This window comes from Diprion similis, chromosome 9 (assembly GCF_021155765.1).
Source record: "Diprion similis isolate iyDipSimi1 chromosome 9, iyDipSimi1.1, whole genome shotgun sequence".
Lineage (NCBI taxonomy): Eukaryota > Metazoa > Arthropoda > Insecta > Hymenoptera > Diprionidae > Diprion > Diprion similis.
Genome location: NC_060113.1, coordinates 2,780,281 through 2,806,749, shown reverse-complemented (window position 1 = coordinate 2,806,749; position 26,469 = coordinate 2,780,281). Strand labels below are relative to the sequence as shown.

At 43.6% G+C, this 26,469-nt stretch overlaps 1 protein-coding gene across 6 annotated transcripts in view; it reads right to left on the bottom strand.

Moving 5' to 3' along the window:
* LOC124410329 overlaps positions 1-26,469 on the bottom strand; it is a 161,195-nt gene that overhangs the window by 34,750 nt on the left and 99,976 nt on the right. The gene's annotated exons all lie outside the window — the stretch shown is intronic.

Here is a 26,469-nt window from a genome sequence, read left to right as displayed (position 1 = left end):
CCTCTCTTCCTATTAATATAGCTACACCTCCGTCATTCTATTCCTCTCTCTCTCTCTCTCTCTCTCCCTCTCTCTCCATGGTTGAATGACCAAAACTAAGAAAGGGTTACGCCATGCATGTACAAGTGCTTATGGTGAGGGTGAAGTTAACAACCCGTGTGTCTCACGTGCTACTCGACTGTGTCGAGTACGTTGTTCTCATGCTTGCTGTACTGCTGTTAAGATTAGGATACATCCATTAACCACACGTGTCATTCGTCCTGTGATAATGATTGTCGGTAGAATTTTATCACAGGGTGGCCCAGGTATATTGCAGAAGTGGTTATAAATTTGTAATTTCTGCTCTCAAATTTTCCTTTCATTTTCACTTGTGGTTAATGAGCATAATCCGCAAGTCAGGCGGTGAATAATGTTTCATTGTTTATAATTTTCTTTGTACCGCATGGTGAGTCCAGAGATATGATAACGATAATGATATTTCGTTATCAGAGTACGTCGCTGTTGTTGAATTTTTCGTTTCGTGGCAAATTAATTACATCAACACATGTGACTGTATAACCGTATTTATATGTTCGAGCTCTGCCCACCTGTCCACCTTTGTCTACGTCGCGTGTGTAGGGTGCGTCAAAAGTGAAGACAAATTTGTTCGCGCTGCATGTCGGTGTGAGTATAAGGCAACAATCCGTATCGTAACGCTCGTTGGCTGGTCTAAACACGCGAAGGAAAAGAAGGAACTAGAAACGAAAAACAAATTCAATAAAACAAAATGAAAAAGAGGAGAAAAAGAAAAAACAAAACGTCTTGGGCCATGAGTAATTGCACGAACCTGCTGCAACGTTAATCAATCATTACGACGACGGGTCGTCTAATCATTTTGTAAATGAAAGAACATACCCGGAATCAGGATAAGTGTAGGAGCGGCTCTTTACCCCAATCTTAATACATATGTCGATGCGTTTAGTTGATTAGAAATTTGATCGGCGAATTAACTGTAGACCACAGGAAGAAGTGAAGGGAATAGAAATCGAGAAACGAGGAAGGGTCGCTTGATTTACAAGTCCTGAAACACGTTGCGCTCTTATCGCTTCATCGACATCAGTGTATAACATGTATGTATATATATGTATAATAATACAAATACAATAGAGGAGAAATGAGACTTCGAGGATATGTATAAATAGTTGAAGCTGAAAAGTTTGAACTTTTTTCAAGTTTCGAGTAACAGACGTTCGACGTAGATCGTTATCAATGTCTGATCGAGTGGGTCGTTTCGGTTGATTTTCACTTTATCCAGTTTCGTTCGTTGCTTGCTTAAATGTGAAACACGCGTGTAAAGCATCGCCTCGCAACAAAAAGCACGTACGTACGTAACGGGAGAAACAAGGCGTTCATTGAATATTTTTTTGAAAATTCTTTGTCCGTCTTTTCTTTCTCTGCATTCTTATTTGGCTCGCATTCCAGAAACTTTATATATATATACACACATAAAAACGAAACAGAATTAATGATGCATCATCGGGCTTAAATTCATTATTCACACTCTGACCGCTGTAAATTGTAAGCAATTTATTACATTTACCGTTGTAATAAATTTGTGTGAAATTTGAATTATGTCTACGTGAAGAACTTTCGCGTTTCTCTTTAGGAAAAATTAAAATAAAACAAATACAAGGCACCCAGCGATTATTGAACTATATAAGGTTGTGCAGATTAATCGAGTCGTATTCGAAGAGCTGCAACGCTGGCAAAACCGGCGTGCGATAGAGAAGATTAAATTCACAGATTGAACAATCACCCCGCATCCGGCAGAATGACGAGGATGTCGTTGTCACGCGTGAGCCAGATCGCCTATCTCAAGTGGTTAGCCAAAATTGCGATAACGGTATGAATACCTGAACGATGGCGTGAATTTCGAACTAAGGGTATTTCAAAATCACGATAATTTTTTCGAAAAGAGAATTATCCATTTTTCAGGATAAAGCGTAGACACGATATCTACCTGTTGTATTTGAACATAACGAAATAAATGTTCAATAGAACTTCGTTAATATTTAACAAATCATATTTGGTTTAATCAAAATTCCATAATAATAACGAAAGATTTATTTCACCGCATCCAAATATGCGTTTCTTAACAATAAATAAACTCTGTTTTCTCAGTGTGTGCAAAGTGTTAACTAAATTTAACCACGCCAATTCGTTGGGACTAAAAATGAGAAAAAAGAAAAGAAATCAGCTCGTTTCAGTGATCCTGTTTTACGCGTGCTTGTTATTACACAAACACACGCTCATGTCCCCATAATTTTGCAACATTATTCCGAAACTCGCACGTCGCGATAATTTAACTTGAAGATGAGATACGTTTCCGGCTCCATAATCTCCACAGCCCAGCCTCCAAGATATACGGACACACAGCCCGTCTGCAGGGCTCGCCTTTTAAATATTCACGCGAGTGATCCTCTCGATATATTACGAATGAATTCGCGCCCAGAGATTCCTCGCAATTTCCACTCTCTCACCGGTCCTTGAATCCCTTACTTGCACCTCCCTGCATCTCTCAACGTCCATTTGTCTCTTTCACCGGCTGCCGAGTGCAGCTCATCGAATCTGCGTGGGAGGCAGCAGCTCCTCTTTAACAGAGATTCGTCTCTCATTCTCCGTGATGCTTGTACGATATAATAACAGGCCAATTCAGCTTTTTTCTTTCTTTCTTTCTTTCTTTCAGATTCAAATACTCGTTCGCGTTAGACGTTATCTTGAAAACATGCAAATTTTGCGATATAAAAATTAGTGCTTAACTACTGTATTTACGCGTTCCACCCTGTACATTTTCCGTATATACATATAATATATACGTATACGTGTTGTCCTCTTGTTTTTTTAGTTTTTTTTTTTTTTTGTTTTTCGTTTTTCAGGCTTTTTCACGCCCTGTTCAATTTGGCTTCTGTTCACGCTGGCAATATGATACATAATGCAAATAAAATTCACGTGATTTCGGATTCTCGTCACGTACGGTGGTACCTAGCAGTTCCCGCCAGCAATATTACGGAGGGCTTCGCGACGAGCTGCAAGTTCAGTATTACTGCACTCAGCCGTTGCACGTATATATATATATATATATATGTATAGGCAGGGGTGGGTGTGTGCATGGATACACATACAAAGCGTCTGGCCATCGGGTTAAGTTTAGAACTAGAAAAACAGACGATAGAAGGTGGTGCCGAGGCTGCGAGGCATTTGGGAATCAGCGATCGAGATAGAAGGGAGGAGAGCTTTAGTCGATCGGCGTAAACTTCGGACCACGTTTTTCTCTACCGTAGTGAAAGAGAAACAGAAAAAAAAAGAAAGAAAAAAAAATAGGAGAGAAATAGATTAAGAGACGAGACGTGGCGGGGAGGGGAGGGAAATAAAAATAAATAAACACAGAATGAGTAGGGCGAGAGAGTGAGAGAGAGAGAGAGAGAGAGGGACGAGGAGGGGAGGAAAGTTATAGAGATCAGCCGCATTTGCACCTGTTCTTTGAAAACCCAGCTGCCGGATTCCCAACGGTTTCTCTGCTCTTTCGCGTCCATCGACCGTTATTTCAAGTTGAACGATAAGTATAGGCTGCAGTATGTAAGCGCCACGAGCGATGCGTTCACAGGGCTGCACGAGATGCGTGTGCCATCGCATGGATAATAGAAACTTCAATCCACCCCCGTTTAAGGTTTTCGGAAGGGTTGTGTGCACGCGGTTTCTTTCACTTTCGAAATAAGAGCTTTGAGTAATTTGGCGAAAAAGAAGAGCTTAAAAATCGAGGCCAATCTTCGGCGCGATTGATGCAAGGGATGATTCAATTTTTTTTTTTTTTTTTGCTTCACCCTTGATGCCTGCAGTCAAGCAAGAGGTTCGAATCAACTAACGAATAGAATCGCTTTTAACAGTATGTTATAGAAATGACTATGAGAAAATTTGAACAACACAAGTTACGAATATCAACAATTTGAGAAACGGTTTTATTGTTAGAACGCTCAAAATGTTTAAACCCTGGCCACTTTGATCCGATTGTAATGCTTTTGGGCTCATTTTACTCGCTAAATAGATCCCTAAAATTAGTTTGAAAACCATTAATCAACAAACTTTTTATGACAGTTTATTTATAACGGGGAAATACAATTTTGGACGAACATCTAGTTCCACATTACACACGCAAATTTATCCTCATGAACTCTATTCTTTTCATAAAAAATTAGCTCAACAATAAAAATACCGGATGAAAAACTTCAAAGTCCAATAATTTTAAACGTTCCAATTATAATACATTTCGTTTTTTTTTTTTTTTTGTTATAAAAACGGGATATTGTTTCATTCGAGTTAATTTTTACTAACGAAAATAAAAAAATCTTCTTTCATCAATCTTCTAACTTGTCGTTTAAACATTTTGGATCGGTGGTTTCGATCAATCCTTAACCAAATGAGACACAAACTCGAAGCTCGTTGCTTCGACTAAACGAGAAACAAATCTAAGACCAACGATGGTGAGAAAAAAAAATATACTGGGTAAAAAAAACCTGTTGAAGATATGCAAGAGGTGAATTGAAACAACAGAATCGTTCTCCCTCGAGAAACATGTGGTTGAAGTAAATAACTATACTGCAACGATCAATGTTTAGTAAAAATCGTTAAGTACTTCGCAACGTTGAGGATTTTCAAAAACGTAGTAAACATTAAGAAAAAAAAAAGATAGGTACTCATAGTTTCGTAAAAACAACATCTTGAGAATAATTTTCAAATTGCAAATGCAACAATGAATACCAATTTCCCTGTCGTTTCGTTACTTCTACATAACTAACTAACTAACTTATTCAGTCTTTTTTTTTTTTGATTTAGCAATAATTCTCCGTGCCGATTCGTCGTCGCCTTTTCGATTCGCGTTGGTGGTCCAACAAATTTCGGCAATAGAATAGAAACTCACCCTACTCTGCTTGGTGAGATTGGCGCCCATGGGACGGTGGTTCTCGGGGGTGTTCGGAGGGCGGCGGCGGTCGTCCGTGGCGTGGCATCCCCTCTGAGGGGGGGCGGCGTTCTGCACCCCTCCCGACGCTGGGCCCCACCGGTGCACCCTTGTGGCCACCCTGGCGTCGTGTCGCCCTCGGTGGACTCGCAGGCCCCTGAGACGCCGTCGAGAGGGAGGGGGGGATGGGATAAAAGAAGGGGGGGATCAGAGCCGGGGCCCACGCGCCAAGCAGAAGTCTGTTGCGGCAGCTGCTTTTATTTTGGAAAACGCAACGCAGCGTGATCTCCGGCGTGAGAGACTCCACCGAGTCTCTCCCTTATCGAGTTTTTTGTCTTTTTCTCTCTCCGTTCCGCTCTTATCTCGTAGAAGAAAAATCCTCGATATTCACAGAGTGATGACGAGGAAAAGGGTAATAAAGAGACGAATAGAAAAGAGAGATGACGGAGGGGGGGGGGGGGGGGGGTGGGGAGGGGAGGCGTTGATTCTCTCAATTTATGTATCCTCTCGTGGCATCCTTTTTCACGTTATTGCTCTCGGCGTTGTTGCCGCCGCAGATGCACCGTAGAAAAAGCAGCACCGTTCCAACAGATGTTGTTACTTCGTCACTCCAGAAGCCGCTCCCTGATGAACCAGCCCGCGGTTTTCCTCTCCCTCCAGGATCCGCGTTGCATGACTTATTGTTACGGAGACGAAAGAAAATCTCTCGGACAATCACAATCCAGGATAAAAATATTTTCTAATCGTAATCCTCGTGTAATTTACCTTCGATTAATTCACCGTTAACAACTCACTATATTTACTGTGGATCCACGTATCGTCGTTCACCGTATAAATTCATTTACTTGTTCCCACATTTGTAGAATGTTATTATTGCCGCGATAGTAATACAATGAATCGGGTATAGAAGTGGTGTTATGAAAAAAATACCTTTATGCAGTCAGTTATTTCCTTCTTTTGATTATTTTATTTTATTTTTTTTTTTTTGGGCAGGGGGGGAATTTTTACACAATCATTGATATCAAATGGTTACGACGTAGTGGGTATACGTCATATAATTTACGAAACGTGACAAACTCACACTGACACGATATTATTACATAAATTAGCACTTCATCGAGTAGAAGAATACATAAATATATATTTATACAACGAATCCCGCGGAGTAATATGTTACAACAATGTTTACGTTGAATATCCGTTAAACAAAGTTAAAAAAACATCTAAATACCGATTGACTCAATGATCATTTGTACGCTACAAACCATTGACTAAAAGTAAGAAAAAGTGATCTGACTTCACGTTCACATGTTCTTAGCGAAGGGGATGCTGAGGGTGAAAGGTGTGAACATCTCGCTAACCGATTCGTTCCCTGATCGAAATGCCCGTCGCGTTTCCAATGTACGCGGTGACATTCGGCCGAGGATGCGTGCGTCCGAGTCAAAGGGGATGAAAAAATCCGTTTGTCAACAAAGCTGGAACGTCACCGAGGCACATGAACGGTCCATCGACAAAGATTTTCGGAGCGCGTGCATCACGGTTAGGGGACGCCGGCTGACTGGCTGGTCGAAAGTGAACGGCATCGCGGCGCCGTGACTCACTCATCCCCCCAGACGCCCTAGGACGCGCCTGCGTCGAGCTTTAAGCGCCGCGACGCCTCGTTGTTACGGGTATTATACGTACACCCGTTTTACTTCCGAGCACCGAGGTACAAGAGTTTCGAGAAATTTTGTAACGCAGTTGGAAAGCGAGAAACAAGCCACGCGATTTCGCCACCCTTTATTTTCACGGGTACACACTTCAAGGGATGAACGATGGGGGTGAATATGATGTGGTCATCAAATCGCGCAGGAAATTCTTTTCCGATGTTCTCCAGAGGCTGCAGGTATTGAAAGGAATACCTACACGGTTAGAAAGAAAATGTCCCAGCAGGTCGACTAAAATTTTTGGATCGATTTAACCATTTTTTAATGTATAACTAAGTATTAAAAAAAACTTGAAAATTGTAAATTAAACGTTGATACGACAATTTAAATCTTAAAATCACAAAAATTTGTGTCACATTCACTAACAGAAATGTAACAAATAACACTAATGTTTAGTTAAATTTTTCCAACAGTGTACACTTATCACGTGTCGCGTAACTATCGAGAAACGCAGTAAGTGTAATGTAAAAGAAAAATGGGATTCACTCTGTATCCGATTAAAGTTAAAGCACACGTCTGGCTTCCGGGGTCAACTGCACAACGCTGATGCTTTAATGAACAAGACTAGCCTGAAGGCTCTTGGAAAAGTTTATCAAGGTGCAATTTCCACAGAACAAACGGCTTTGGACGAGCCGTGAGATGGCCGTCGGACTTACGGTCCTCGTACTGCAGGTTCGAAGTTCTTAGAGGAATAAAAGAATAATTTCCAATTTTCGAACTACAAATTCAGATTTGTGATTAGCGATTCAAAACCTCTTGGATACCATATCACACGGAAATATGGGGATGTTTTTTTATTTTAAACCACTATACTGAATCCGCCATTACAAATTTTGGGTTCGTTATCGCTGATCCAAAAAACCTCCGCCTACCAATTTATACCAAAATCGGAATCTTTTTAGACTTTTTTCCACCGTAAACTATCCAACAAACCGACGAGTACAAATTTCCATCAAAATACAATCGTTTTCAGTTACTATTTCCAGCTTATAGAATACGTCAAATCTAAATTTTGAAAATCTGACCTTAGATTCGTGATTAGCGTCAATTTTCATTCAAATCCATTCATCCATTCTCAAGATATCACGACGTTTCATTCGATTTTTTGAAATTTGGTTATTTAAATAATTGAAAAAGCCAGAATCAAATCATTTCTACTCAACTCATATCGTTTTCAGGTTGATTATAAAAACTTCCATTCTTTCTCTGAAAAACAAAAAAAAAAAAAAAAACCCGCAAGTTAAAAAAGGACACCATCTAATCATCCTTCGATTTATACTGCGCATTTTGAGAGTTGAGAAGAAATGATTGTTTCGTGCCGGGGAGGAATGGTTGTCGTGTATTCTTCGCCACGGGGGTCGGTGACGTCAGTCTGTGTGTAAGGGAGTATATAAAGCAACCCCTTCGTGACTGGGGGGGTTGGTGTATATAAATACTGGTCGGCATGCAGAGCGGCGGTCGGTTGGCGCAGCATGAATGACGTCCGCATATCTGGCATCGTGCCATAATTTGTAGGTCGGTATTAACCTCGTGTTAAATAGACCGCGAGCAAGCATCGCATCGGTTTGAGGAAAATTAGGAGGAAAAATAACCGGATCGTCACGCATATCTCAGCTGCTGATGGTGTTCTGACTCCGGTGTTAATCCGATTTTAATTACTTTTAAAAACCCATAACCAGAATCACCCACGATAAAGGATATTACACATCCCCATACAACCCGCCGCTGCCAAGGGGCGGGCAATCGAAACTATGAATTCATTACTTGGGTCTACGGTGGCCGAGGTGGGTGAGGATTTTGCCTTTCGGGAACGAGATTATATCCGTTCTGCAAGGAATTCATGCCAACTGGATCGCACACGCGTTGTAATACCGGCTTAATTCCGTTCGAAGACCAATTTGCTTGTACCGCAATTTTATAGTTATAAATCCGTGATTAAGCGATCAGGATTAGAGAATTTGGATTCTCAACCCCCAACTTTCGCGATGACATTTCATTTTCTGAAATCAAGATACGTTCCGAGAGGATCGTTATAACGAAATCAAGTTTTTGCAGGTCATGGTGGTAAATGAGTTGTTCAGGTTCAGTCGGACCTCAAGGTTTCGAAGGATCGCTTTTAGGCGAGACTATTCTAAATCTAGCCAAACGTCATCGCGCAGAGTATAAGGTATGAGAATTTCTCGAGGGAGGTATACACCTCTGGTGATATAATTTACCCCAGCAATCAGGACAAATGAAGGGTCGTCGGACGAGCGAGCAACCTGCAACCCTTACCTTATATATACGCTTGACAGCAATAGTCGTAAAGTGCGTCTCAAGGTTTTCCTGCAGCCAGCTCGCGTGTTTGGATTTCTCACCCCCTCCCTATCACTTGGAAAAAACAATTAAATACCTCGTGCTGAATTTTGTCGAATTGGTGGCACAAAAAGCAATATAAAAGAGAGCGAGATAGAGTGAAATATAAAAAAGCAAAAATTACGTGATATTTTCTCTAATTGGCTCCATTCTCTCGCCGTACGTAACAATGCCTAATTGGTTTCGTTCCTGCAGCCGTATAACATATCGCACATGCAGGACACACCTGCCGCCTTTTCACCCGGCTCGAACATGTTATATATACATATACCCACGAGGAAAGGTCGCCTACCGAATACGTTGAAAGAGTGTGAGGCTCGTGAAGTCGCGGGGAAGAGAGCCGCGTGCTTGATTAAACGATTTGTTAATTGATTTAATTAACTAATGGATTTTGATGACGTTAGCAATGTTCATGTGATGTCATTTCTGAATGACTTTCAAGGTGTTGGCTTCAAAAAATATTTCTTTGTCATGATTTGTCAAATTTCAAAGCAACGACTTTTCCTAAACATGCATCGTTAGACTAACCTCATCAACTTCGCATCGACACTCGAAGGTCTAAGTCTCGACTTCACAAGAGATGCATCGATATGTGTTCCGCAGCGGTCGTCTAGACGCGATTTGCAGGGTACGAGGTGCTTTCGATACTGCGTGATTCGATTCCAGGATAGATTTCAGCTATCCGCAAATCAAGCTCCTTTGACCACGTGTGGATAAATGAAGTTGCTATCGACCGCGGACTGCAGGGTTCAATACTCGTCGGTGTGGAGTTGGTTGAGGATTGAGTAAGAGTCCTGGGACAGGACTACGTTTCCAGATAAGAAACACTAGAGGGAAGAAGAGTAAAGCCGGTGTTAAGAAGGTGGAAGATTCGTCGTTGACGATCGAGTCCTTCGAATGGAAATTGGACTCCATCATTTCCGCATCCGAATCGGAACGCGCGACGGATTTGGCGAGGATTCGATTAAACGATAGAGGCGTTTGGACTGAATGGTATCGCAGTCGGGATTAATTAATTGGCGAGACTCTGCAGGTTGGACGAGAAAAGGGACAGGAGGATCCGTCGACGGCAGCTAGGACGCGGTTCGTTACAGTCGTAAATTCAAGGATTTTCCCTCTGCAGCTGGTTATATTGTCTGGCGTATTTCTCCGATCGATCTTCGAGTGCCCCTGATGGCGTGTAAGAGCGACGACGACGATGACGACGACGACGACGACGACGAAGGGCGTCGCCGCTATTAAAGTGTATTAACAAGTTGCCAATATCAGAACTGCCACGAGACCTTTTCGCCCTTCGTGGGCGTTAGACGAAAGCGAAACCGTCGGCCGTCGTCGGAGACATTCTGCGAGGCAAACAATTTAATATGCGATCCCCTCTTCCGCGGCTCTCGCCCTCCCTTCTCATCCCAGACTCCCACTATTCTCAGCTGCATACCTTATCTCCCTCTTTACAGTGACAAAGGACAGAAAGGGACTCTACCTACCATCCATCCGACAGAAAGGCCGTCGTCTGCTATTTATTGAAGCGCGTGCACGCGTCGGGTTCAGAGTTCGGTCGGTATCGTCGTCGTCGTCGTCGTTGTCTCAGATTTTCAACGGATTCCTTATTCTCGGTGAATTTAATTCTCCCATGTTCATTCGAGCGTTCTAACCGCGCCGTATGTGATATGAGAAGAAAATAGCTGGTGTCTAACGGTATATAAGGACGTTTCCAGCAAAAGGTGAATTTGGTGGTAAAAGGATGTAAAATTTCTTTTCTTTTTTTTTTTCTAGCATTCGTTGAAAAGAACTCAAAACGCACATTTACACTAAAATTAGTTAAATAAAAAAAGAAATCAAGGTAAAAGGACTTATCTTAAGTCTATACGCATTCGACGAAAAAATATTCCAAGTTTTTTAAATTTTATGTAAAGACTTTACCGTCAATTGATGCATTTTTAGATTTCGAGAGATTTCTTTTTAATCTATCTTAATCATTTCCACGTATATAGAGCGGGGAAAAAATACGCCTTTTCATCTTCACGCGTGATAAATGGTCGTGTAATGGCGCATACGTCCTTATGCCATTAGACACGCGATGTGATACGTACACCATGTATCTATACAAGTATCTCGAAATATTCTAAAGATGCATTTCAGCCTCAGCACCAGTTTGAAGCCTCACAAAGAGATCCATAATCGGCTGGCTCCCAAGGTCAAGAGCACTTTAATATCATTCAACTCTGAAGCGACGAGGCTTTCGACGGTTGTCGTGGCGACGGATCCGCCGCTGATGCTGTAGACTTTCATTGTGAATCCTACGAAGCCGAGACAACTTTCACTGCGGATTAAGCTGCAGCATTGCAGTAATATCATATGTAAAGAATTGGGAAAAAATCCTAGAAAAACCAAAAATAGTTTCATTAAAAATAGGATTTAGGACCTTTAGGATTGTCCGAAATTTGATAAACCTATGATAAACGAAAGAGACTCATATATTTGAAAAAATCAACTCTTTCCGTGATTTTCTCCTCTGACGTTTCGTTACCTTAACAGATTAGTTAGTTAGTAATACTAGTAATGCAAGTATTTTTAAGCTAACGAAACGTGAGGGGAAAAAATCACGGAAAGAGTTGATTTTTCCAAATATATGAGTCTCTTTTGTTTATCATAGGTTTATGAAATTTCAGACAATCCTAAAGGTGCTAAATCCAATTTTTAATGATTTTTCTTAACCATTCATCGTAACTGTAATCTCACTGACTTCATCCTCGTGAAAATCCACAAGGATCTTGAAAGTGCTGTACAATTTTTCTCGATTATTTTCAACTCAGAGTAAAATTTTACAGCAACAATCATTAGAAGAATAATGAAAAATAAAGAAAGAAATTAGTTTCGCGTAACAATTTCTCCGCAGCTTTACACAAGTTTGAGATAATTTTCGCACTATTTACCTTTACTGCATATCTACACTGGCCAGAGACCGCAAACGTCGTGCTTGCGCGATCTTTGTGTGACTTTGCATACGTTAAACGAGCTCCCAGCATCACCCAAGGATCACGGGCACCGTGTACGAAGAGACTCAAAAGTGCGCAGAATGGAATCACGCTTGGTGATCAAGCAGATGTGTTTGTGGTCTGATGTGAACTGGGATGATTTTGTGTATCCAAAGTTTTAACCGATCGAGGATAACATTGTGACTGAAAAGGCAAATGGCCACTGGTGCCGGGCCGAAACCCTGCAGTTACAATTCTTGATGGTTCGATTCACTGTTCAAGCACCATCGACAGCAACCTCAAGTCCATAAGTTTCTACATTTAACGGTTTCCAACCATTGCCGATTGAATAAAAGCAGCAGTGATACCGAAACCATGTACTGCTGCCCATATTCCACGAGAAGATGAAACTGAAGCTAGTAACCAAAGTTAGCAGCAAAATGTGTTGAACTTTTTTCAAAGCATTGGGACTTCAAAGTATTTCACAAAATTATCATTTTCGGACCTCGCTACCTTATTCGAAAGAGAATTAGAACGTTTGGCTGCTAATTCTGGCTACTAGCTCAAATCTCGTGACGGCGAGTAAGATTTCCACGTCAACTCGTCGACGTATCGCGAGTAACGAAGCGCGTACCTTTATCACGTAGAATCAGACCCAACTCGTAGAGTAGAAAGTCCGGGGAGCCCAAAGCCCAGAATTGATCCTGGCGGCACGTTCGCACGTCCGAGTGTCCAGTCCATCGGTGTCCTCTTCTAGGTTAAGCCAACACGAAGTACCTACGGACGTTTCCACTCGCGAACCCTCAGCTACTGTCGAACGGTTGGACCCGCAGCAAAACGCGCATTCGAATTTGGGGTCGAGTGTGTCGGAGGCAATTAGCATGCATCCCATAGACGGGAGGATAATCTGGATTGATCTATACACGTCCTATACATTTCCGATGAACCCTGAACGTGGATCGTGATGATCGATGACCGAATGACGAAGATCCGGCGACCGGCGAAGCCGGCTTAACCGGTGAATGTGGAAGCTGCGTGCTGGACCGGAAGCTCTTCCAGGCTCTGGAAACCCGAGAACCATGATCCGATTCCGCGTTGCGTTTCCACCCCCCGCATGTTCCGCATCAAGTTGTAATCGCCGAGCGGGGGTGGAGGGCGAAGACCGTTTCACCGGGTCACTGCTGTTGTTGCTGTCGTCGCTGCTGCTACTGCTGCTGCACAGTCTAATTCTACCCTTTATTTGCCAACGAGGCCGAAACACGCCCTATTCGTGAACGCAGAGGACAGTAGGCTGCATGCGGAAACCCATGGATGGTATATATAAGGGTAGAAATGGAGACCCTCGCGCTTCGCGAACGGCAGGCAAATAATTCCCGCGGTTCCCGCACCTATGTTTTGCGATTGATTAAAGACCGGGGTGCGCGAGCTGTTAGAATGGCGAATTACGATATACGGGGGTTGAGATATATAACGTGAAGCGAGGAATGCTCCCCCCTTCTCCTCTGAATTCATGGACACGGAATAGGTTGACCGTTGCGTAATGAATTGCTCAACGCCTTCGAGTTTCCGTAAGTGGAACGTGAACTTGACGTGTGATTTCAATGAGTAACCCATTGCCGAGTGTAAAGAGACCCGTTTCGAGTATGGAAGGTCGATGACAATGAGCAGGAACGACGAGCGCTGATAATTCGTTGTGAAAATCCCCCGCGGTGTGCTGGTTTGGAATCGATAAATATTTTATTCCCAGTAAAGTTCAGTCAGCAGCGCAAAGACGAGGGCTGTGAGAGCCCGGAGCCTGGATCATCCAATTCTTTGTTGTTTGACCCCCGCGAAGCTTTGACGCGGGCAAACCGGGACCAGGATCCGGGCTACACAAGCTGGCTTAGCCTGACTTTTACGACTTCAACAGGAGTTTGCACTCGCTTTTCGAGTTTCGAGGAGACGTTGAATCTGAAAGGAATTAATAGTGCCGAATGGAGATACACTGAATAGAGTCTCGCTGAGGCCGAGATGCGTGATAGAAAGGTGAGGATCGCGGGTAAATAAAGCGGAGAAGAAACGGGGAGTCAGGGCGGAAGGAAAAAAAATTTTCACACATGTATGGTTCCGTTGAGGGAACATGTAGGTACCTAATGCTCTGTCACCTTGGCTTCTCCTCAGGGAGTGAAATAAAAAATCAGAAGATGTCAAAATGTCATAAACTGGCTAAGGAATTTGCGAACGAACGTCTGGTTCGAGAAGAAAAAAATAAATAAAATAATTCAGAGCGATGCCTTTTGTCCGTTCTTGAAAAAGTCACGAAACAACTGCTAAATAACAGGAATTAGATTTAATAGAGAAATCAGGAATAACCCGTAAGTTGCTACAACGTATAAAAAATAATGATGAGTGAATGCAATAAATTTTCTAAAAATCCTAGCAGGATGGTGAAAATCAGAAAAAAATTAGAAGAAATTTAAAAATAGTCAAACGGTTGGTAATCGTTCAGGAGTCCGATTCACCTTGAACGTTGAAAATATTTCTATCATGTTCTAATTGTCCATATCACTTCGACGTACATAAAACTTAGCCAGGATTAAACGGTTTCCAAGTATTTCTGGTTATGGAGTAAAACAAACAGATACATATGCGATTAGACGTCATGGAATGGGATGGAAGACTCCTGGCAGCTATGGTAAGTACATCAGAACAGGACAATGGGCTCCTGCGATATGGAGGCATCTCGTGGCCAGTCGGATTGTCGTGTGCAGCATGTAGGTACCGCGTGTCGAAACGTGACGAGGAGGTGGAGGAGCGACGGGAAGGGGGGGGGGGGGGGGGGGTGGAATGGAATGGAATGGAATGGGGATTGCGTTACCGATGGGTGAATGGTGCATTCAGCTCGATAACCAAAGTTAAAGGACGACGTTTTGAAGGGTGTTAGTTAGCGTGAGAGGCGTCGAAAATTACATTCCGCGTACCCACCGTTTGCATGAGTATGTGTACGGTACAATGGTGGATTCGCGTGAATTAACTGCAGCGGATTGTTGTTGGCCAACTTGAAACCCGGGGACCGAAGTTGCGTTCGAAATCCATTAGGCAGGCTTTGTGCGCAACCCTGTCGAAATATCTCGAAGCACGGTAGGACATGCGTCGACCGACCCTTCCCCGACGACGGACCCTTTTCTCCGGCTACGCGTCGCGTCATTCAACATCGTCGGCACTAAAAACTAAACGCGTAGCTTGCCCTCCTACGCGGTTAAAAAGTTTCGCTAAAAAAATAACGAAAAACAGTGGAATGAAAGAGCGTAAAAACGGCGCTGGGATTTGAATTCCGAATGCAAGAATGCCGCAGGAATACCTTCTTCCTACCGCGTACCTACTCGCGGGCTTGAGAAAATATTCAACTGGAATAGCAAACTCATTCCCCCGCCTAGCTCTCTGGGCTTCGTTATCTGGCAGACGGACAAGGATTTTTATTTTCTATTTTTCTTGTATTTCCTCAACGCGCGCGGCGATTACTTCCCGTTATTTTAACGCTGATGACCACCGCCTGCAATTTGACGTCTCGACGTCAGCCGGCGCTGGAAATCAGGCAAGAGGGGAGAAAACACGGAGACGGGAAGCTACTGGCGCCGTCGTGACGACGCCGGCACCCCTCCTGGAGGGTGGCCTTACTCCGATTCCCTCTTATTCATCTTCGACGCCTCCTTCGAATTCAGTTCACTTCTCGCCTTTCAAACTACACCGTCGTACCCCAACAAATATATATTGATATATCGCCTTATCTTTACCGGCGTTGATCTATAGGTCCCGTATAAGGATAAACGAGGAAACGTCGGGGCATCTAGGCTCTCTTGTCATCGCCACGAAATTTAATCCACAAAATGCTCCTCTTCTTCTGGTCCCAAACGTCGTGCCTCGAGGATGAAAAAAAGGAATCGAAATCAAAAGCCAAGCAAAAAAAAAAAAAAAAAAAAAAAAAAACCACCGCCCTACACTGAGTCGTTACTGTTATTACTTGGGAAATATTCTCCGACGCAAAAAAATTTAATTTCATCGTTCATGGTCCACTGATATAAAAGGACTGAGAAGAAAATTATTGACGAATAATATTTTTAATCACATCCACTTGGAAACTCTGGAACGTAATAATCCCGCATCGAGTTCCAACCAAGTTTGACACAACCTACGATGCTTTCGCCATTTCGGTGACACGGGGCTTCGATTCGGTCGTTAAGCCTAATCGACGCACGGCGCCAACTACCCGCATGATTCGTATCGATAGGTGGATTTTCGCTGTTGTTGGACCAGGTCTTTCCAGCGATTGTCTTACGCGTTGGACGAAAGCAGGTACGGTTAGTTGTTGATAGGTCCATGCGGGTCAGGATACGCCGTATTCGTGCAGTGATGATTTTTTCGCTTGCACTTTCGACGTGAAAATAAGAAGAAAAATGTAGGAAAAGCAAGGCGACGACGTTCGACGACGAGGTTTCCAACTTGTTAATAGAGCTTTCGGGATCTGGATGAGGTCGATTACGCTGATCACCGGACTAGCGAAGCGACGAGAGTCTGTATAAGGGTTGCGAAAAAAGTTGCGGTATCTTTTGCGCGTCTGGAAAAGCAAGGATGAAAAGTTTTTGGCAATTTGGTAAAACGTCAAACTGACAGCTCTGAGTGTGGATATTATATAGTTTGCAGGGCTCGAGTGTTGCCGGCTGGCTGGCTGGATGGCTGGATGGATGCAGGCTGCGGGGGGGGGGGGGGGGGCGAAAACCCTTGAAAAGGATCTTCTCCGAGGACGACAAGGCGTGCCGGCTCGGCAGCCGCCGCGTGACGGGGATGGGACTAGAGAATTTTGGACCCTGGTACCATGGGGATTTCTCCTTGCAAAGTGGGATGTAAATTGTTCTCTCGGAATATTTATCATCCTTCAAGCCAAGGGCTGTCTTCGGCTCCGTCGGCTCGACGAAATGCTCACCATATCTCATCCGGAGGTTTGCGACAGTTACGAGCGAGTCCTGCACCAGACGCTTCTCCGACATTCCTCAAAACTTTGCGGTTCCTACCACGTTTCATAACTTCCGTTTCCGCCTGTTCATTGTTCCTCGTGTTTTCCCCTTGTCCTTCTGCTTTTCCAACAACACTTTTCCACCCATCTATCCATTATGCCCGTTACTTTTTCATGCGAAAATATGCAGAGAAAATTTCCATACTCAGGCAGTGATTTATAAAAATATTTCTCGATCTTGTCTACGGGAGGAAAGTTGTCACTTCATAACCAACAGAGCATACATATTTCTATGCGCGATGTGCAGACGAGCTTTACGCAAGTTCACTGTTGTCTCGTAACTTGTACGGTTGTCTTTGAACAATCACATCGGTGTAACAATTGTTGGAGATTGTCTAGCTGGAATAGTTGGATACCGAATGCGGTACACGCCGGTAGAGTGGTAATTACACCCTGGATATTAATCAGCCCTCTTGACTCTGCTGCTGCAAGTTCCTCCAACTATTTCTAATCTACGTCTCGGTCTACGTCTCAGCGAATTGCAGACGGTTTCAAGTTTCCCGCATCCTCCAGAAGCTGGCCTCAACAAGTGTAAGAAAAACGTATTTGTAGAAATTTTTATACTAATGGGTCGTCGCGAAAATTCATTCCAGAGATGTTTAGCATCGAAGAGCTTTTTTTCCACTTACTATTCTATGCTTTCTTTTTGACACGGCACTTTCGTTTCATCGAGAGCGCCGTCTGTTTGAGTTTGGAAGAGACATTTCCCGTTTCTTCTTCGAGCCGAAAAGAAGTTTGAGTTAGCTGGCCAGAAGGAAAGCCGGGTTGGTGAAAAACGAGAAGAAAAAAGAAAGGACGAAGGGAGAGCGAAATAACAATCCCCGAAAACCGGGAGGGGCAGATCCTCAGCGCAAACGCTTCCTCTCGTGGTAATCGTGCTAATATTCTTTGTTTCCTGGTTCGCAACTTTTTATCCATCCCTCTCGGAGAGGAGTGGTGAGAAGAGGGTGAAAAGAGCCGGGCAAAGGTAAGAGGACGAGGGAAGTAGGAACGGAAGGAAAGCGAGAAGCGCGTCGAGTGGATTAAAATTTCACGCCACGATGTACTTCGCAAAGTTTTCCTCCCCGCAGAAATCCCCGCCGCACGTTTGTGTGCTTTATGCCGAGCTCAATTCGAAAGCTCGAGTCAAAGGACCACGCTTCACTGGACGGAGAAATTGCAAGGGTAACACCGAGTGCACAAGCCTCGCGCCGATTCCTTAAAGCTCATTCTCGAAATATTACAAGTAAAAGAAGTTCCTTCGCACTGCGGTATTCCGCGAATTTTCCCAACTCTCGAGTGCGATCGTAAAGGATGAAAAAAAAATATATGCACATAGAAATGATGATGATAATTCTTCCACATATGAATAATTCAGACGTTATAAAACCGCGGGCCTCGCAGTAACGAGCTTAAGGCGGGATGAGCCTCAGAGGAAAATCCATTATCATAATTCCTTTACACAAGCTGCTGGTCCGAAATGTCACTTTCACGCCACTTTCCGTACATTCCGAATGCGAAACGAATTCCCTTTTTCATTTATCTTCGTTCTCTTCCCTTTCGTATCATAGTCTCGCGCAGGTTTTTCTCAGGCTTTAAAAATATGGAGAACAAAAAGCTTTTTGGACTATCTAAATCGCGGATGATATGGTCCAAGCGAGTGCGACCATTTCCATGCTGGAGTAATTTGTACCAGGTATCACAGTGAGTCTGGATTCTCGCTGAATTAACCCGAAGAGAACTATAGCCAGCTGCTTGGGCGAGATGCTCGTCAGTCATTCCTTCCGTTCTTCCGTCCTTCCTTCATCCCTTGGGAGCTGCCGTAGAAAACGCAATGCATTGAACAGACAGACAGAGAGAGAGAGAGACGGATGGATGCGAGATCCTTGGTTACCTTCGTATACCGCCAAGACTGCATGAATTGCACCTAGCGAAGTGCAAGTTCCCGTCTAAAGTAGTAATTGAGAGTCCAACTGGAAGCCGTGCGAGTTTGAGTCTACCAGCTCCTTGCAGATAATTTTTTTGGAAAGGGGATGGAGCCGGAGGAAATATTCAAAGGGACTGCAGCCAGGCCACGCCCAGCCAAGGGCCAAATTTACATGGGACTTCATCTTCGTTGCCAGTGTGTCATGCAAATTATATTACCCTCATCCCCGCCCCGCTTTGGCCAAGGTATATACGCGTTATACTACCAGCCGGAAACGCGATGCGCGGAGTAACGTCCGGTCCCGCGACCTCGGAAGGAACGTGGCCAGGAATCGTGGTTCCATCCCTCGCCCGACGGAAGTCGTAATTACCTCACAGTTTCGCGTGCAAAGTAACAAACGCCGATTTCTGGTCTGCGCAGAACGTGATTCGCACTTTCGTTCACCATTTTTTGTTCATTTCCCTGATTATTGAACAAGTTCCTGAATAACAAAAACTTTTTGAAAAATGTTTTTTCGATACAAGAAAGAAATTGACTCTGTATATGTGTTAAAAATTTTCTTTCGTGGTAACATTTACCCTCAAAACACATTTACACGTGGGAGATTGAGGTAGACGGTTAACGCGACACACGCTCTGAGGGTAACTCCGGTGATAACTAAGTGAGTAAAGTTCGTTCTAGCAGCCCACAAAATCCGCCTTAATTTCCGCTTTACAAACTCGTGTATGGGAGTAAGAAGTATGAGGTTAGATCCCTCCGGCAGTTGTCGTTCTTGAAACCGCGATTTTGGGGGTTGAAAATTTATCAGACATTTGTCGCGATCCCGGGTAGACCTAGACCTTGGATTTGGCCGTCTCCTTGTACGGGCACAATACACACCATAAATCGGAGAAGATGCAGCAGATATTGGCGCGACACCAAGGCGCCGTTTATGATCCTGCGATTTGGACGAGTACTGTATTCGCTGACACGGTTATACGATTGTCCTCTACTTCCGATGGAAAAAACAAAATAAATGCGGCTGTAAAACGTTCAGCCAACGGCGTGATGTTACGGTGTTATGTCCGCGAGGTTTCGGCGCCATCAAGTCGGCTAAATTTCAAGTACAAAAAATCCTTCAAGTACAAAACTTGTCGGTCGTGAACGTCGAATTTAACATCGATGGTTATAAATCTTTTGATAAATCGAGCAACGTGCCTACAAGCTCGTCATCGGGTTCTATTGGTGACGAGAGAAGATCCTCTTAGAGCTTCGATGTCAGGATAATGGAACCAGCAACAGACCTTAGACTCCAGGATGCGAAGGGCGTTTCTGATACCTAACGGCATGAACTTTACGGCCAGGTCAAACTATGCGGAGGGAATTCTCTTCATATAATTGTTCGACGAGTCCAAAGATCTGAGAGCAGCACTCAGCCCTGAATGCTTGTCGGCCCCTTTAGCGATGCTTCTATTTCATCCTCATTGGGGTTTGGTTGACTTTAGTTTTGGTTTTCGCGGTAATTCCCTCTCAGCGAACTGTGCATTTATGCCAAGGAAATTGACTATCCTGATGCCCCGTGGTTACTTCCTGGTCAGCTTTTCAAAGAGGCAGCTTTACAGCGGGATTTTCGAGCAATCAATGTGGTAATGGCGAGTGTCTGTATCGAGCTTTTCTAAAGACTGCATCGGGTCGAATCACCGTAAATTCTGTTTCTGCAGGATGCAAGTCGTCCTCGACCTCGAACGATCAGTTTTCCTTCTACACAAGAGCGGGAAAGTCTGAACTTCTTTCTGGTCTCGAGGGAATTGGGTCGGTGATGGTTATCGCTTAAGTTCGTGTAAGAAGGGTGAGTTTATCTTGTTTGCCGAGATTACAGCCTCCTCAACAAATCAATTTATTCTTCTTCTCTTTTCTGCGACAGTGTCTAGTTGCGTGTCGAAAGTGTTGTTCCAAGCTCCGTCTGAGCATTAACAGCTAAGCTTTGAGCAACATCGGTTTTGCTGTATGCAAGCCTGAGAAAAGTGCAGTTTTTCCGTGCTAACGGAAAAGAAAAACCAGCATAGCGGTGCTTTAACGGGTACGATTTAAGCTTTATCGTAGAAGTTTATCGCCGCAACGAATGTCTGGAGTACGAGTCGTTAAACCTGATATCCTGATCCTAGAAACAGGCGACGGGATATCGGGACGTTTGATCGTAGAAATCTTGTCACGATGTTGATCGGATCCCGAAGATCGGTATAATTGAAATTTAATCAGGATCAAGCCGAGGGTCGAGATTGGAGTCCGAGTGTCAGTCGTGAGTGAGGTCGAAAGTGCGGTTCGATTATCACGGACAACCCTTTTCCGCATCTTTTAAAAGCTATCGTATCCCACACTGCAAGCTCTGACCATAAAAGAAATCTAGAATTTTAAAATAACAATAAAGGACGCAAGGAAGCAGAAGAACCGAAAAGAAAACAGCGTGCAATTCCCGTTTCATAACGGCGTCTGAAACAATACGCGCGTGAAGAAAAACCTGACTACGGATATTCCCGAGACGAAAACGGGAAGCCGGGAAAATCATCCGAGAAGCGAGTCGTACAGAGATTATATAACATCTCGGTAAATAAGCGAAAGCTCCGTTCATTGTAACATTTGCCCGTTTCGTTCCTCCCCTCACCCTCCGGAATTTCGATAGACTTGACTCCAAACACCAGTGAGTTCTCTTTCCTCGCCCGTTTTCTGAACGCTGATACAAAACGTTCACCTTCACCGAAACTTTCAGAAGTCGAGCAGCACCTCAAGAGGTTTCATCTCGTTCTTGGACCATTTCCATCGGTGTCTGAAACGGCACGTTGGCGAGTATCTGGATCCGCTATTTCACTAATAAGATTACCTGGATACGGCCAGTTGACAATCCTCCGGGAATTAACCGAGTTTCGATGGGCAGGGAGGGGGGGGGGGAGGGGGTGGCACGGAGAGTCCTGGGATATCCTGGCACTCGCAAGCCTGTTCAATGTTCAAGCGCGTGCGTGTGATGACTCTTGGTACACGTGGAGGGAATTGCGTAGGTAGGCACGTTACGGAGAGGCAAAACGCGAGTCCAGCTCGTTGGTTTCACCGTCGCCGTTTCGCGTCCCATTTAACGTCGCGTCGACGAAGTCAAGGCTCTATGCGACACGCGTTATTTTCCTTCGCGTGTTCTCCGTCTCGTTTCATTCAATTCGAAAGTCCTCGCGGATTGTTCTTCTCGCATCGGGGTGAAAGCATGTTCTGAAACGTCCGCACGAGGAGAGGATTAAGTCTAAACCAGGTTCACCCTGGCGTCGCAGCGTCGCGTTCTTTGCCGGAAACCGAACGGAGACCTCCTCTTCCATCGGGGAGGAATAATTCCATCACAACCCCATCGTCGTCGCAGCGAGGAAGATGATTTAAACACTCCTCGCTCGACTGTCATTCGTCGGGCGAAGCTGCCGGGGCCGAAAGTGCTTCTACACTGAAAATGGCCTATTATGTGTAATGAATATGAGCCCTGCGAAATGGAACCCTGCTAGGATTGTGGACAGGGGTGCGACAGAGGGGGAGGAAAACGCCCGGCTCCAGAGGGCGAGGGGATGGAACTGGGACCTCCGACTCTCTAGTTAAATGGACCTTTCGTCTATAACCCACCGAATTTAATTTCGGTTAGCGACGCGCGAAAACGCAGCAGGTCAAAGATTTCGTTGCAACGTGAGAGCTAGATTCATTGGACGCCCTTTCTAATTGAAAAAATTAATCCCCCGCTCCACCCTTCACCGAGAGGGAAAAAAATCCGTAGTCAATGCCAAGATTTTCACCCGCGCAGTTAGAAGGTGGAAAAAGGAACTGCGCAAAGAGGAATTAAAATTTCCTCGAAGGTAATTTTCTCTCGTTCGAGACGAGCGGACGACGCAGCTTTCTTCCAGTTAAGCTGCCGTACTTATAATTCTCCTTCAAGTTACACCCCGTGTATCAGGGTTATAATATTCCCCAGTAAAGCGATGTCGTCTGAAGCCGACTTGTTCGAAACTGATTTAAAACCTGGGAACGAAGAACGGGGTGCAGCCGACAGTTACGCAGCTGTATAAAAGGTTGCTGAACTTCAAATTGCGCGCGGTAGCGGAATTTCATTTTCCAGTTAATCGTTCCCCCCCCGTTCAAGTTCCTGATCGTTCAAGGGGACTTTCTTCCTCGTTGCAAAAATTCATAACCGTTTCGTACAGCAAATCGACGAAGAAAAAGTTATCGACGACGTAAAAATAGATAAATAAATTGGCAGGATTGACGAACGGGTCGTAAAAAGCTAGTCGTTTTTCATTTTCACACCCCACCCCCTCCCCCCAAGCCGACAGTGGCGTAAAATTATAATCCGCGAATCGACGGCCGTTACTACCAGCTAGTCGTCCTAAAAATTTGATCGTAGCTCCAGAGCTTGCAAAAAAGTATAACCGTTTCGACTATACGCGCCACCAAAACGCGATTCGGTGCGTGGTGGGTATAAATCGCCGGATATTACTAAGCGAGTATATATATTTTATTCCGTTCTCCCCTCGATCTCCCCCCCCCCCCACCCTCCTGCTCCATCCCACTCCACCCTTCACCCCCAGCCGCGCAAACGTGGCTGTTTTCGTCGTAATATTTTATAGGCTTGCAAATGGGAGGGTCTCGACGTCAAAAACAGGCCTATATTATCCCTCTTCATACTTCACTCGCTGCCCTTTACTTTCGGCCAACAATCTACCGCACGTCACAACACAACGAACGTCATCTTAACCGTTTTACCCACGTACAACAAGCATTATACCTACCTATACACAGACATTGCGGGCGAGCGTGCGGAGCACAGATCAACGTTTCCGTGTCTGCGTTATGCAGCGAAAAATGTAAGCCAACCATCAGGAAACAGTCTAGCGATTCGCTCGCCTATTCTGAAATTCACTCTCCCGAAGAACAACCGCAGATGAGGGAGGGAGGGTTTACGAAAACAGGGCTGAATGCGAGGAATTCCCGTAAGCCCCGTGTGTGTGTGTGTGTGTGTGTCTATCTACCTTACACATGACTATATGCCTACAAGAAATTTCTCAGGTCAGAAAATCAAGGGTGCGTAACGCGTAGCCAGTGTCCGTGTCTTTTTTGTGTCGTCGTCCTTTTTTGTAATCGATGGCTGAAAATAATTTTGCCCAGGAATTTGCTGCGGTTGTCGATCACGTTGTTGAATCACCGAATGACTAGACACTTTTCTTGATAGATCATGTATACTTCGTATATCGAGTATGGAGGGATTGGAGGCTGAGTTTTTTATTTCCGTTTTTTTTTTTTTTTTTTTCTTCAAACGTGTGGAAAATATGCGACGTTTAATTAGAAGGTACGAGATCGATTTGACTTTTTCACATCGATTGAAAAATTCTTTTATTCACTATACATTATCGCAGTGAATTCTCCAACAGGGAAAAGTAACGCGTCGACAAAAAATTTCCAGCTGCAAGGGAAATCAGAGTGTAAATCAGAATTTGCGGGAATAATTTTTTCCCCGCATTGGCAATGATGGATAATAAACTCTGGGTAAAATATATATATATATACATATAGTGTTGGGAAGAAAAATACTGTCGTCTGTTATACAGTGTGTGTAATAAAAACTCGTTACCCTCGGGTATGAATCAGTGCGTTAAGTATGAGTCTAAAGATGAATAGTAAACGTTGACAAGGCGTCATTCGTCCTGTGAATGGTATATACATATATAATATACCTAATGACAGTGGAATGATATTCGAGTTGTTATTTATTTATTTATTTATTTTTTGTTTCACGACGTTCGATCACCGGTTTAATCTGCGAAACGTATAATATAAAGTGCCTGCCAATTTCACCTTTAAGCCGGCGATGTCGCCGGGGTTGGATGAGAATGAGACGCCGCCGTTTAATCTCGGACACTTGCAAATTACCCCGAAGCACGTACGTATCCATACCGCAGATTCCCTAGCTCGTCTGCAATCGCGGCCGACACGCTCGCCGGCTCTAAATACCTACACATATGCTCCACTGAAACGTATACGAGGTGCATTAAGGCTCGTTAGATCGGCGGGCCTTGCCGCATGCATGCATGCATGCATGGCAATGTCGTCGAAACTCTAAACTATCGGTTAATATCGGTTCCACGCCGAGACAGTCTCGCCGAGTCTTTAGCGTCGCTTATCGGCTATCGGTGCAACCGGTTTCAACGATGATGTTCATGCCTGTATGGGTGCACCTCGTAACTACGAAGGTATGCCTACGTATATGGGGGAAATAAATTAAGATTATAACGAACAATGCCGCTTAGATCGCGTTTACCATTCGCGCGATTGAGCTTTCGATCGTAAATCTCGATTCACGATCGGGAAACTTTTCTATCAATCCGTATCGGCGACGGATTATATTATATATATTCACCGATTCAAACGGCTGGTAAGTTGAGAAATTTATAAAATCGAAAGATGATCGAGTACTGTGAAGATAAACCCAAAAATACCGGATAAACTTAACTTTTAAAGCACTGTGGGATGTCAAGGAGAGTTCAAAGTGTTTTAGAACTTCTTTACAATTCACGAGAGTAAAATTTGTAATGTTATCGTAACTAAAGACTGAATAGAAAAAAAAAGAAAAATTAAGTTTCATCCAATTCTAGAATGAATGAAGGAGCTGAACTTTAAAAATATTAATGTCTCTCGCTTTGTCGTGCGGTTTACTAAATTTCAGACGGTTGAAAATTATACTAAATCGATTTTTTTTTTTACATTTTTTTCTCGTTACGATATAATTTTATAGACAAAAAAAAAAAAAAAAATAAGTTTCCGAAAGTTTCAGTTCAAAATTTGAATTTTAAAAGGTCGCTCATAATTTTTTTCAATTTTTCGGTACATTTCTTTAGATCTTTTCGAGCGACCTTTTAATATTCATATTAAAATCTCATCAATTTTTTTTCTTTAATTTAGTAAGAAAGAATCGATAACAATACACCAGGACATGAATTAAAAATCAAACAAAATACTGAAAATATAATTTTTTTAATTTAATCTTTTGACGTTTTTTAAAATTTTTTTAAATTTGGAGCGACCTCTTAAAATGTTTTTTTTTTTCAGCTATCCTTTGGAGTGGGCTCTTAAAACATCAAAAACTAACATTTTGTGACACGAGTAGCTCAAAAAAAAAAAAAAAAAAAAAAAAAATTAAAGAAAAATTAAAGAAAAATAGTCATATAGTTTTTTTCCGCTACCCTAATATACATGTATATACCTACATATAAATATATATGTAAAGTGGAATGTGAATCGAGCTGGCGAACAAGCGCCATGCAGAACGTCGCAGTGCAGCAGCGTAAAAGAATGCGTGCAAGCAAGAACCCGGGGCATGCTAGATAATCTGAACAGGATAGCCGACGCGAAGTTGAATAAATCACCGAGCAGCAGCGCGGGGCAGGGCAGGGCAGGGCAGTTGGGCCGGTCGGTTTTCTGGTATTAGAAGG